At 51.6% G+C, this 12,229-nt stretch overlaps 1 protein-coding gene and 1 non-coding gene across 2 annotated transcripts in view; one reads left to right on the forward strand and one right to left on the reverse strand.

Moving 5' to 3' along the window:
* POLD3 (DNA polymerase delta 3, accessory subunit) overlaps nt 1-12,229 on the reverse strand; it is a 120,112-nt gene that overhangs the window by 20,899 nt on the left and 86,984 nt on the right. The window lies entirely within an intron of this gene.
* On the forward strand, nt 9,391-9,499 carry LOC125080242 (U6 spliceosomal RNA). Its single transcript, XR_007121271.1, has one exon. It is a non-coding gene; the product is annotated as a U6 spliceosomal RNA (small nuclear RNA).

Raw genomic sequence — 12,229 nt, forward strand, 5'->3', positions numbered from 1 at the left:
GAGGAAACTGAGGCTCAGGCGGTGCACAGAACTCCGCTGCGTTCAAGGTGCTTTCACGTAAACTCACAAAACAACACATATTGTGTTCTCCAGGCTGTATTTGAGGAAACTGAGGCTCAGGCGGTGCACAGAACTCTGCTGCGTTCAAGGTGCTTTCACGTAAACTCACAAAACAACACATATTGTGTTCTCCAGGCTGTATTTGAGGAAACTGAGGCTCAGGCGGTGCACAGAACTCCGCTGCGTTCAAGGTGCTTTCACGTAAACTCACAAAACAACACATATTGTGTTCTCCAGGCTGTATTTGAGGAAACTGAGGCTCAGGCGGTAATAACTTTCCTGAGGTCACCCAGTAGAGTTGGGACTGGAGCTTCCCTATTTTGCCTCAGGAGGCCTTGGATTCTTTCTAAATCAGTGGGGATGGCTTGAAGGAGGCCAGTCACTCAGTCCTGGAAACCTCCTCTTCTGGATGTCCCCATGGATGAGAGCTAAGAGGGCACCAGGAGGCCCCATGACCAGAATCACCACATTACCCTGTTGCGTTTTGTTTCTGAAGGGACCCAGTGGCATCTCCTGGACACGAGACATAGGTAGATCCTGGCCCTCATGGAGGGTATGGGAAGGCTGGCTACTCCCTACTGGGTAGCTTCTACCCTGTTCTCCATAGCTCTCCCCATGGATGCATCGAGCTGCATACAAATGCTTATTCCTGGAATGGGAAGGTAAGGCCAGAGCTGTCATCTTCCTGGCCTTCACACAGGCCCCATTCAGGTTTCATAGCAGGGAGGGGTCATGGTGCTCAGCAGATGTGAAGACATGTGACCTCCTTCCAAGGAGTCTGGCTGTGCTGGGTCACTCACAACAGCCCCTGGGCATTGTCCCCCTATGATCTAGATCCCCAAGCTCACCCTGGGTATGGACCTGGCTACCATTTCTTCGTCTTTTGATACCACAGTCAATACTACTCTGTAGTGGGCTCATTCCAGGTGAGTTTATCTGGGGCCTGCCCATTCACTCCAGCCATTTCCCCCACACCCACAGTGCTGCCTCACCACATCTACATCTTTCCACTTGCTGCCCAGAACTTTCCATGATGCAATGCCTGCCTGAGTCCCCATTTATCACACACCTTGTGGGCTGACAGGGCTCTGACTGTGGGCCCAGGGAAAAACTGGCTGTTCCATTCTGCCCACAGACTCTGAGATCCATCTGCAAAAGAGAGGCATCCCCTGTCTCAGACAGTGCCTTCTGACGAAAATGGCCACTTTGGACCCATAACTTGCCAGTCTTGAATTATATGCCCCTTCCATCCTAGCCACACTTAAGACAAAGGCACCCAACTCTAGGTTAGACCTAAGGGAGACTAATTGCCCTAAGAGGTGGCCTGGCTCAGGAATACTGCCCCCAAGGGGGACTCCAGGGTCAGTAGAGGCAAACCCAATCTGAAGGCACTAAGGGTATTCACAGCCCTATCTTCTCTGCCCAACATTTCCTTCTGGTGAAACAATTATGTTACCCCACCCCCTTTCAAAGACGCACTGCTAGGCAAGTTTTTGCACTGGGGAGGCCACCAATGAGACTAGAGGAAGGAAGAGCACCAGCTCAAGGCTTCCCTGGAGCCCTGAGGTGGCCTCTGGAAAGAGTCTGTCTATGAGGTGATCAGCTCACCAGTGGTGAATAGCTCAGTCTGTCTGAATGCTCCCTCCAGGGGTCTGGCCTGGGCCCCATCATGGCAATGAATGGATGAAAGTGGAGGAGGATGGGCCACGTGGAGTGACCTTGGTGTCTGAGCCCTTCCCAGTTCCAGGCCATGCATTTCTCCTCTGGCCCACCCCCGCACCCCAGAGAAGGACTCCTAAAATGGCCTGAGAGAGAGCCCGTGGTCCCTGCAACCAAAATGCTTGTTGATGTAATTGATTTTGTTTTGTGGGGGCTTACGTAGGAGGCCCAGAGGGTGGGCAGAAAAGAGTACAGATGAGCAGAAGGCTGAGTCATGGGACTAGGAGGGCCTGAGCTGGGAGCTGGGGATGTGCCTGGAGAGGGCTCTGGAGAGCCTGCTTAGGCCAGCAGACGTGCAGTTTAGACCCTGACATCAAAATCCTCTTCCCATCTCCCATCTCCCCACAGTACCTCAGTGGGTCACTATTCCTTGCAACCCAAGCAGCCCAGACTTAACCACCAGACTGCAGCAGAAACCCTGGGGCTGGAAGCGAAAAGCCCAACCCTGCCATCAACGGTCAGGTGACCCAGATAAGCCACTCGCTCTCTCCCAAACTCAGTTTTCCCATCTGGAAATTGGGGAACCAATCCCAGTTTCTCCAAATCCTCCCACAAGACATGAGGTTGGCAGGGGGCAGGCGTTGTGTGAATACAATGAGATCACAAATTGGAAACCACACCGAGACGTGGCATCCAATTACACGTGATTCATCGTTTATGACCTCAGCCGCGTGAAAACACCAAATGGCAAATCCTTGCCTTCTTCCCTCACTCAGGTTAGCAGATGATTCAGTCATTTGGTCAATGGATACAGAAAAAGCCTCACTTGGGTGCCTGGTACCATTTGGGTCTTGAGAAGCGCGCGCGCGCACACACACACACACACACACACACACACACACAAAGACCCTGGCGTAGCCCTTCGAGAGCTCACAGTCTGTCTAGAAGGTGAGGTCCACACAAAACCTAATCACCATTTTGGGGAGTCCTCTCTGCCCACACTGGGCAGTGTGTTCCATACATGATGTCTCATTGAACAGCTCACCCCATCAGGTGGGTGATATGAACCTCTGTACACAAAAGGGGAACCTGAGATTGAGGGCGGCTGCCAGGGAGGCTGGTCCAACTCAAAATCATCAGGGGAGGGGAGGCATTGGCACTGCAGTCCTGACAGTCTCCCTGGCTGCCTGGGGGGTGCTGCTGAGAGGGGTCTGCGAGCAGGGGGAGGTGTTGCCCATGGTCACTCCCTGAAGCCTGCTGTGGCCTGGCCCAGGGCTGGGTCCTGGCATCTGCGACAGAATTTTGAGCTTTTACTGAAAAACACATGGTCTGGCCAGAACTGTGTGTCAACCCCACATCTCCTGGTGATCCCTCCCAGGGTACGCACCCCTACCCTGGCACATGTGACCCCCTCACCAGTAAGAACTGCAGCAGCTCCTGGGTGTGTGTGCAGCTAGCTCCCCAGAAAGACGGGGAGCTCTTTGGCCAGTTACAGAGAACGAATCCCCCTCACCTTTGACCCCTCTGTGGGGTCAAGCCCCCGGGTCTAAGAGATTGGGTGCAGCTCAGGGTCTTGCCCAGTATGTCTGCAGGAGTCCCACAGCTGCCATTTACCATGGTTAAATCTGTGTGCCAAACACAGTGCTGGGTCCTTGCCCCACATTGTCTTCAATCTGCACATGAAATGCTCTTGTAGTCCAGTTGTACAGATGAGGAGATGGAGGCTTACAGAAGTTTAGGGACTTGCCCAAGATCACACAACTAACTAGTATATGACGGAGCCGGGCCTCGATCTTGTCACCTGACTCTGTAAGTCCAACAGCAGCCTTTTAGGTAAAGATCAAATTTTCCCCCTGGCATCTAAAACTTTGAGCAGGATGACCTCAAAACCATCAACAAGAAGGGTCCCCCTCCTCACTGTCCCCATGCAGGCCTGCTCCTTCCCCCTCAACACCTGTTCATTCCTGTCACCCCCCGGAGCCCTCCCCTTTCCAAGGACATAAAGATGGGGGGTGGTGGAGACTGAGGAGAGTTAGGAGGGGAGGGAAGGGAGCAAGGGGTCTCCAAAAACAAGAAAGATGGGACACACAGACACAGGAAAAGAGGCCAGCATCTCCTCAGGACCCAGTGGGTTTCTTTCTCCCCTTCTGCATGCCACTTGGGCAGACAGTCAGTACCGTCAGTTGACCGAGTGCCACAGACTAAATGTCATAACCTGGGCAAAGAGCACAGTCCCTTGGAGCCCCTCTCTGCCTCACCCCTCACTAGAAGGAGTGGGCTCAGGAGGCCTCACCAGTTCCCACGCTCTGCCCCTGAATGGCGGTTGCGGGGCCGTCACCCATCCTGCTCATGCTCCTGCCAGGGACGCTCTCTCGCAGTGGCACTGACCAACGCCCCCATCACCCACACAACACACAGTTCTCTGGAAGCGGAGAGGGGTCCAGCCTAGTGGATGCACTGCTGTGGGAAGGGTCTTAAGAGCAGTGGAATGCGAGGCGGGCCCCCGGGTTCTGGTTCCACTCTGTCGTCCACTCTGCCTAGTGATGTCGGGCAGACTAGCTCTCTTCTCAGCCTGTCTCCTCAGCTGTGGGTAGGGGTGGGGGTTGGGGTTCCTAGTCTCTAAGCACGCTTCCAGTCCTGACAATGAAGGAGGTAGCGGCTGCAGAGGAATTCCAGGCATGGACAGGGGATGCTGGGGGTCAGGCCTTACAGTCCTTGGGCAGCAGGGCCTCTGGCACTGGCTGCTCTCTTGCCCGGGGGCAGCTGCTGGGCCTGACTGAGCAACAGAGAGAGGAGGGTCAGGGACCTCGATGAGGAGAGGTACCCCACAGGGGAGATGGGGGTGACAAAGGAAGAGACTGACAGGAGAAGGCTGAGTGGGAGAAAAGGGAGAGGTGGAGGCAGAGAGGGAGGTTGGAGAACACGCTGGTGGGGAAGGCTGTGGGAGAAGGGCCAAGTCAGGTCCCCCGCTGCACACCCGGGGCAGGAAGCACCAAGGGTGGAGTGCAGGTGGGGCCAGGGCAAAGTTCGTTGCTATTTTTCATAAGAAAAAACTGGGGAACCTCCAAGTGTGGGAGTGTTAGGAACCCCTTGATGTCTCTCCTGAACCCTTCTGGTACAAGACTGTAAAAGCACACTGACATCTACAAAGTTCAAGCAATATGCACCCAGGAAAGTCTGGAAGGACCTCTTGTCAGGGAGGGAGGGAACAATGGGGAAAAGGTATGCCAGGCACCAATTACATAGGCAACCACATATTAAGCCAGAGAGTAGGTACACAGGTGTTGATAATATTATTCCTATGCTGTTTCATATGTTGAGATAGTTTATTAAGAAAAAAATCCCCAGGGGCGCCCGGGTGGCTCAGTGGGTTAAGGCCTCTGCCTTCAGCTCGGGTCATGGTCTCAGGGTCCTGGGATGGAGTCCCACATCAGGCTCCCTGCTCAGCACAGAGCCTGCTGCCCGCTCTCTGCACATCTCTCTGCCTACTTGTGATCTCTGTCTCTGTCAAATAATAAATAAAATCTTTAAAAAAAAAAAAAATCCCTGAGGGGCGCCTGGGTGGCTCAGTGGGTTAAGGCCTCTGCCTTTGGCTCGGGTCATGATCACGGGGTCCTGGGATCAAGCCTCAAATCGGGCTCCCTGCTCGGCAGGAAGCCTGTTTCTCCCTCTCCCACTTCTCCTGCTTGTGTTCCCTCTCTCACTGTGTCCTTCTCTCTGTCCAATAAATAAATAAAATCTTCAAAAAAAAAAAAAAAAAAGGAAGAAGGAAAGAAAAAAAGAAAAAACTCCCTATAGAGGAACTTGCCAAAAGTCTCAAAGGTGGTTCTTTGGGAAAATGGAATTATCGCAATCGTTACCATCTTCTTTTCAGTTCTGGTATTTTCCAAATGTTCTACATGGAGCAGATATGTAAAAAATACTAAACCCTCTAAAATGAACTCTTCCTGCTATGGCCATAGTTTTAGTCTTGAATGGAAATTAAACACAATTATTTGAGCCACCTCAGCCTCAAATCCTTTCTTTCATCAGTGCACAGCCTCTCTAAGCCAGCAGCCCCTCCACATTCTCCCTCCCCACCCCGCAACCCATGTCTCTCCAAGGCACGGCTTCTAGCCCTCTTAGTTCCTCAAGCCCAGTAACACTCTAGGGAGAGAGGAAAGATTATTAGGTTTATAATAGGAAAAGGGCTTGAGACTTCACTGGTTTGGGCTCCTGACCACTCTAAATCTTCGTTTCGCTATTTGTAAAATGACCCAAGATTTTTATGAGGACCCAATGAGATAATACATATAAAGCATCAGCATTAATTAACAGTGCCTGGAGCATAGGAAGTATTTAATAAATTCATTTTCATCATCATAGATGACTGTCTACCGCTTCCTCTAGGAAGCCTTCATGAAAGAAATATTTCAGTTTGAACTGAGCACCAAGCTGGCCTCCTCCTCCTGGCAAAAAATCTCAATCCTGGGGCACCTGGGTGGCTCAGTTGGTTAAGCCACTGCCTTCGGCTCCAGTCATGATCCTGGAGTCCTGGGATCGAGCCCCATATCGGGCTTCCCCTGCTCTGCAGGGAGCCTGCTTCTCCCTTTCCCTCTGCCTCTCACCCTGCTGTGCTCTCTCTCTTTCTCTGTCAAATAAATAAATAAAATATTTTTAAAATTTTTTTTAAAAATCTGGATCCTAGTCTCAGCTCTGTCAGTAGCTATGTGACACTGTGCAAGTTCCTCCCCTTCACAATGCCTCAGTTTCCTCATCTGCAAAATGGTAGGCTTGGACTTCCTATTCCAATAGTCTATGACTAGGGTAACCTAAAAACCAGAATGTTTTTGGGAGAGAAAAGGGCACTATCAGTAATCATTTTAGGATGACAGCTTTAAGGTAGGACAATCCCTGGCACACTGGGAAGTCTGGTCACTCCACCCTTAACAGATCCACTATCTCCTTGCCCATCAGTAGGGTAGGCAAAACAATGCTCCCCCTCCCAAAGATGGCCACTTCCTAACCCCTGGGAACCTGAGGATATGTTAGATCACATAGCAAAAGGAATTAAGGTTGTAGATCAACTGACCTTGAGATGGGTCATCTGGATGGTCTGGGTGAGCCCAGTGTAATCAAGGATCCTAATAAAGAGGGAAGGGAAAGAGGGAGTGCCAGGATGATACAATGTAAGAACGGCTTGACCAGCCATTGCTCACTCTGAAGAAGGATCCAAGCAATCCGGGCAGCCTCAAGATGCTCGAAACAGTAAGAAAATGGATTTTCCCCTAGAGCCTCCAAAAAGGGATACAGACATACTGATGCCTTGATTTTAGCCCAGTGAGACCCATTTTGAACTTCTGACATCCAGAACTGTGAAACAATAAGTGAGTCGCTCTTAGCCACCAAGTTCATGGTGATCTGTTACAGCAGCAATAGGAAACTAATACACCTAGTATGGCTTGGTGGGTCCCTCTGCTGGCTGTTCCCCTAATGCTGTCCTTGGAGCGTAAGAAAACTAATTGAAGCCCAGGGAGAGCTGGATTCTAGTCCCTGCTCTGTTATTAACTCATCCTGGGCCCTTTAACAGATCAGATAACTCCTCTGGGGCCTCGGTTTTCTCTGTAAAGTGGGAGATCCCAATCCCCGTGTCATCTATCTTTGTGGCGGCAGGTGGGGGTGGGGGAGGCCATCCCATATTCGGTGACTTATCCTATGCTCTGCCCTGTATTGCGGCACCAAGATGAACCAGACCTAGTCCCAACCCCCTCCCTGCTCTTGAGATGGGTAAAGAGACAGACGTGACAGTGTGACGAACATTGAGAACAATGTAATAAAGAGAGATTATTAGGAGTGAACACTGAGAACCACATCAGCCCACCTGCTGGGAGTGGGGGTGGGAGGACAGTGAGGGCAGGCTTCCTAAAAAAAGTGATGCCAGAGCTGGTCTTAAAGGATGAGGAGGAGAAGTCAGGCAAAGCAGCAGAGGGTAGGGAAAAAGGAAGAAAGAACAATCCAGACAGAGAAAACAACAGAGAAGCAAGCGCCTGGAGATGTGAATCAGCACGGCATGGGGGAACAGAGGTACGAGCAGCTCGTTGGTGTTGACCTGGAAAGCCTAAGTGTAAATACGATGCTACGAGGGATGCTTAAGTGGAATGACGGGGGAAGGCATGACGTGAGCACAAGGTTGTGTTATCCATCTGTGTGTCCCCCAGACCGGTGCTGGGTCAGGAGATGATCTGTAACGTATAATTCCTCTTGACCTGGCTTGAGTGATCTCTTCTGGTTCTCATCCTCACATTCTCCCCAGGCATGGGCCAAAGGCCTGGCAGCTGCCCCAGCCTACTGGGTCAGAGGGGAGGGGTGGGGGGTGGGGTAGAATGGGGCCGTGCAAAATTACAGCCACTGAAAGAGGCCGGCGTGACCTCAGGAGCTGGGTTTCATCATTCTGAAATCATGCTCCGGGCCTTAGTCAGAGGCAAAGAGGTGGGGAGGAGAGAGTGGGAAAGCAGAGCGGGCAGCAGCAGGTTTGGGCAAGGTGCCAGGGCTGAAGGAGAAAGCAGCTGGAACCAGCGAGGGCCGGTGAGGGGGGAGCGGTGAGACTCCATCTTGGCTTGTATCCATCATGCTGTGTGACCTCAGGCCAGATTCTTGCCCATGCTGGGTCTCTCTGGGCAGGATAGATCTTTGGTGCTGTTCCCAAGGCCTGGCCCCACTGGAGCCTCCTTGTGGAGGTAAGCAGGATGAGTAGGAAGGAGGCTGTACCAGGCCTGTCGGGGTTTGGGGGAAGGCTCAATGAAATCAGGGAGTGGGTCTAATCCAATATGCCTAGTGTTCTTATACGAGGCAATTAGGACACAGACATAGAGGAGAGACCATGTAAAGCCACACCAAGAAGGTGGCCATGTACAAGCCAAAGAGATGCCTCAAAAGAAACCAACCCTGCCAACACTTTGATCCTGGAGTTCTACCCCCCAGATTTGTGAGAAAACACATTTCTATTGTTGGAGCTATTTAGTCTGGCATACTTAGAAATGGCAGCCCTAGCAAACTCAGATAGTCAGCCTCACCCAGGAACTACAGCTTAAAGAACTGGACAAGGATACAGAAGGCAAACGAGAAGCACATCTGGATAGTGCGAGCGAGGTAACCCAAAGCTCAGAAATATCTCTATAGGTTTGGCCCTGATGGAAGCCAGTTAGCTCCCTCTGTTTCACAAAGGCATGGCTCTGAGGGAAATGTGGGTGCAACTTAACTCTTTAAAGACCCTATCTCCAAACACAATCACATTCTGAGGTACTGAGGGGTAGGACTTCAACACATGAATTTTGAGGGGGACACAATTCAGCCTCTAACACTGGGCTTTGGAATTGCTAGTGGAGCTTTTCTAAATATAGATGTCCGGGCCTGTCTCCACAGAGATTCTGAGTGGAAACTCCATGAAGGTGGTCCAGGCACTTTGCCCCTTGCTGTACGCCTACTGCCTAGAACCGTGTCCAGCACGTTGTATATGCACAAAAATATTTGTGGAATGAAAGGGTGATTTAATAAACTTGGGATGGGGCCCACGTGTTCGTCATGTACAAAGTTCCATAGCTGCTTCTGATTCATCTAGGAGTGAAAGCCCCTGAGAGATGACTGGGCTTCATCTGTCCTGTTGCTGATGGGGAGACTAAGGTTCAGTCAGGAGTGATCACTTTGGCAGCACATATTCTAAGATTGGAACGATACAGAGAAGATTAGCATGGGACCCTGCCCAAGGATGATATGCTAAGGTTCAGTAAGGAAAAGAAATACCAGGCCTGGCACTCCATAAAGAATGTGGGCTCACTGGTGGGCTGCCCCAGCACCTCTCCAGGATGCCCAGGACATGAGGGAAAAGGGACGGTTGGACCTGATACTGACTTTTGTACCTGTTTAGCTATTCATCTATATTCTTTATAGTATCCTTTATAATAAACTCATCAACAGAAATCTGCCTCTGAGTTCTGTGAGCTGCTCTACCCAAATTAATTGAACCCAAGGAAGAGGTTGTGGGAACCTCCAATTTAGAACCAACTGGCCAGAAGCACAGGTGAGGGCAGTCTTGGGGGATGGAACCCTTCACCCATGGGATCTGATGCTATCTCTAGATAGGCAGAGTCAGAACTGACCTAATGGCTTTTTGGTGTTGGAAAATATACACTGGACCTGCCTTCAGCCCCCTTCACATATGGCCCCTGGCAATACCCAGCCTCACCCACACTCACCCCTGCCCAGCCTATGGTTTAAACCATATGAAATCCAGCACTGTTCCCCGATGCTGTCACGCAGCTTACCTTCTGGTCTTAGTGTGGCCCTTCTCCACCTACTTGCCTAGGAAATGTCTCCTAGAGCTGCATTGGAGCTCGAGGCCTTCTCTGACTGCCCAGGCTGGGAGTAGAGGGGGCATCTCCTGGGCTTCTAGAGTCTTCCATGCTGCACTCATATCCTATGCTGATCATCCTGGGGGCAAATGCCACCGCCACCAGACTGGGGGCGCCTGAGGGCAGGGGTGAGTTGGTAAGTAGTAGCTGTGTCCTGATGCCTTGCACAAGGCAGGGGCTCTGAGTTCAAGTCCTCAGCAAGGTTTCAGGGACTGAAGCGTGAATGCAGAGGGGAAGAACAAAGGTAGCCAAAGGAGGGTTATGAGAAGCTCCAAAGCAGGGTCTTAGCGCCCGCATATAACCATTAGTAGCTGCCCTGGACTGGCTTTTGCAGCTCCTGACCTCACCTCTCCCCCCACCCCCCATGTCCCAGGCCCACCACCAGGGACCATCTCTGAGCTGGCAAGTGCACAGCAGAGACGAGGAAGCAGAATCTTAACCTCAGGTGGAGACCTCAGGCGGGTAGGGCTGGCCAGGAAGTTCAGAGAGGTGAGAGGGCAGCAGCCCCAAGGAGAAGAGACTGGAAAATACCAGTAATGGGAAAAGAAGGAGGGGAGAGGGGAGGTGGACAGCTGGGAGGCCAGAGACTCGATTTCTGTTCTCAGCACTGTTGTTCGGCCTCAGAGAAGCTCCCCTGATCTGACCTTTCAGCAAGTTCCTGCCTCTCTGGGCCTCAGGTTCTTCAGCTGAAAACGGGGACAGGCAGGCTGGACTAGATGGTCATTAATGTCTTCTCTCGCCCTGGCTACGGAGATTTGAGAAAAGCGTGGCTGCCTTAAAGGTACTAGTTGAGAGGACTGTCTCTGGGCCAGCACACAAACTTCAGGGGCTCGCCTCTAGCCAGGTATTGGGGGAACGTGTCTCTGGGCCTGAAAAGAACTGAAAGCAGCCTCCCCACGCCTCCTGCGCTGGGCTTGGCCCGAAGTTCTGGCAGGCCCAATGCAGCCCTGAGCTCTAATGAGGCTGGCCACCTGGGGAGCTATAGCAACTCAGCCTGGCCTATTTTGTGGTGAAGCCATGGTCACTTCTCTGCCTAACCCTGAGGTGATGCTCCTGGATGTGGCCTGGGATCTGGCAGCCCCTTCATGGGCCACCTGGGACTCTAAGGAATACATCTGGTTGGGCGGGGACCGAAGGAAGCTCCAAGCCACAGGGGCCCAGGGCCCAGGTCTCCGGCCATGTGGACAAACTTTGTTGGCCCCACACCCCCTGGGTCCCGCCCCACCAGGACAGGGCCTGCTATCCTGGGCCCTTGCCTGCAACTATTCCCTGAGCTGTGATTTCTGATTCAATTGGTGAAGACAGGCCTCCTGGGATGAGCCAGTTGGCCCCTCTCTGTTATTTGCTTCTCAGAGTTGGAAAAACTACGTTGTGCACCTGGCAGTACTTGCTGCTGCTGGTTTTTCTTTCCTTTTTTCTTTTTTTTAAGAAACAGAAAGTAACCCCTGTGCTTACTGCAACCCAATCCATTTTATTGGCCTTCTGCATCTCCCACTGCAGCAATAGTAACTCCTTACATCTGATGAGTCTTTTACGGTTTACAAAACACTTTCTTATGCATTCTCCCTTTCGGTCCATGCAATGGTTTTGGGAAAGAGGGTTGGGATTATTATCCCTGATTACAGGTGAAGAAAGAGCCTTAGACAGGAGGATCAGCTACCCAAGGTCACAGAGCAAGGCGGAGCTAAAGAACCTGGGTCCTCTGACTCAAGTCCTTCGTTCTTTCCCCAGCACCACACACCCCTCATGCCACTTGAATGCCCAGGATCTCAGACATCTTCTTCCAGAAACAAGGGCAGAGGGCTCAGCTGTCCCCACTCTGCTCTTATTTCCGAACTTCTTCCCTTGTGAACTTAAACACTGCTCCCGCTTAACCTATCACCTCTAAGCCAAGGACTCTCACATCTGTGCTCTCCTCTGGGATCTGAGTTTCAGATCCTACCCTGCCTCTCCTGGTCTCTTTAATGTTCCCACCTGACCCTCACTCAGGCAGCTTAGCAAACTCAGCTTTACCGTAGTTTCATGTCTCTTTCACCTTCTAAATCCAGTTGGCATGGGTATTTTACTTAATTATTAATTCATTTATGCATCCAGGAAGTACTAAGATATGCAGTCTACTCTGC

The sequence above is a fragment of the Lutra lutra genome, chromosome 10 (assembly GCF_902655055.1).
Source record: "Lutra lutra chromosome 10, mLutLut1.2, whole genome shotgun sequence".
Lineage (NCBI taxonomy): Eukaryota > Metazoa > Chordata > Mammalia > Carnivora > Mustelidae > Lutra > Lutra lutra.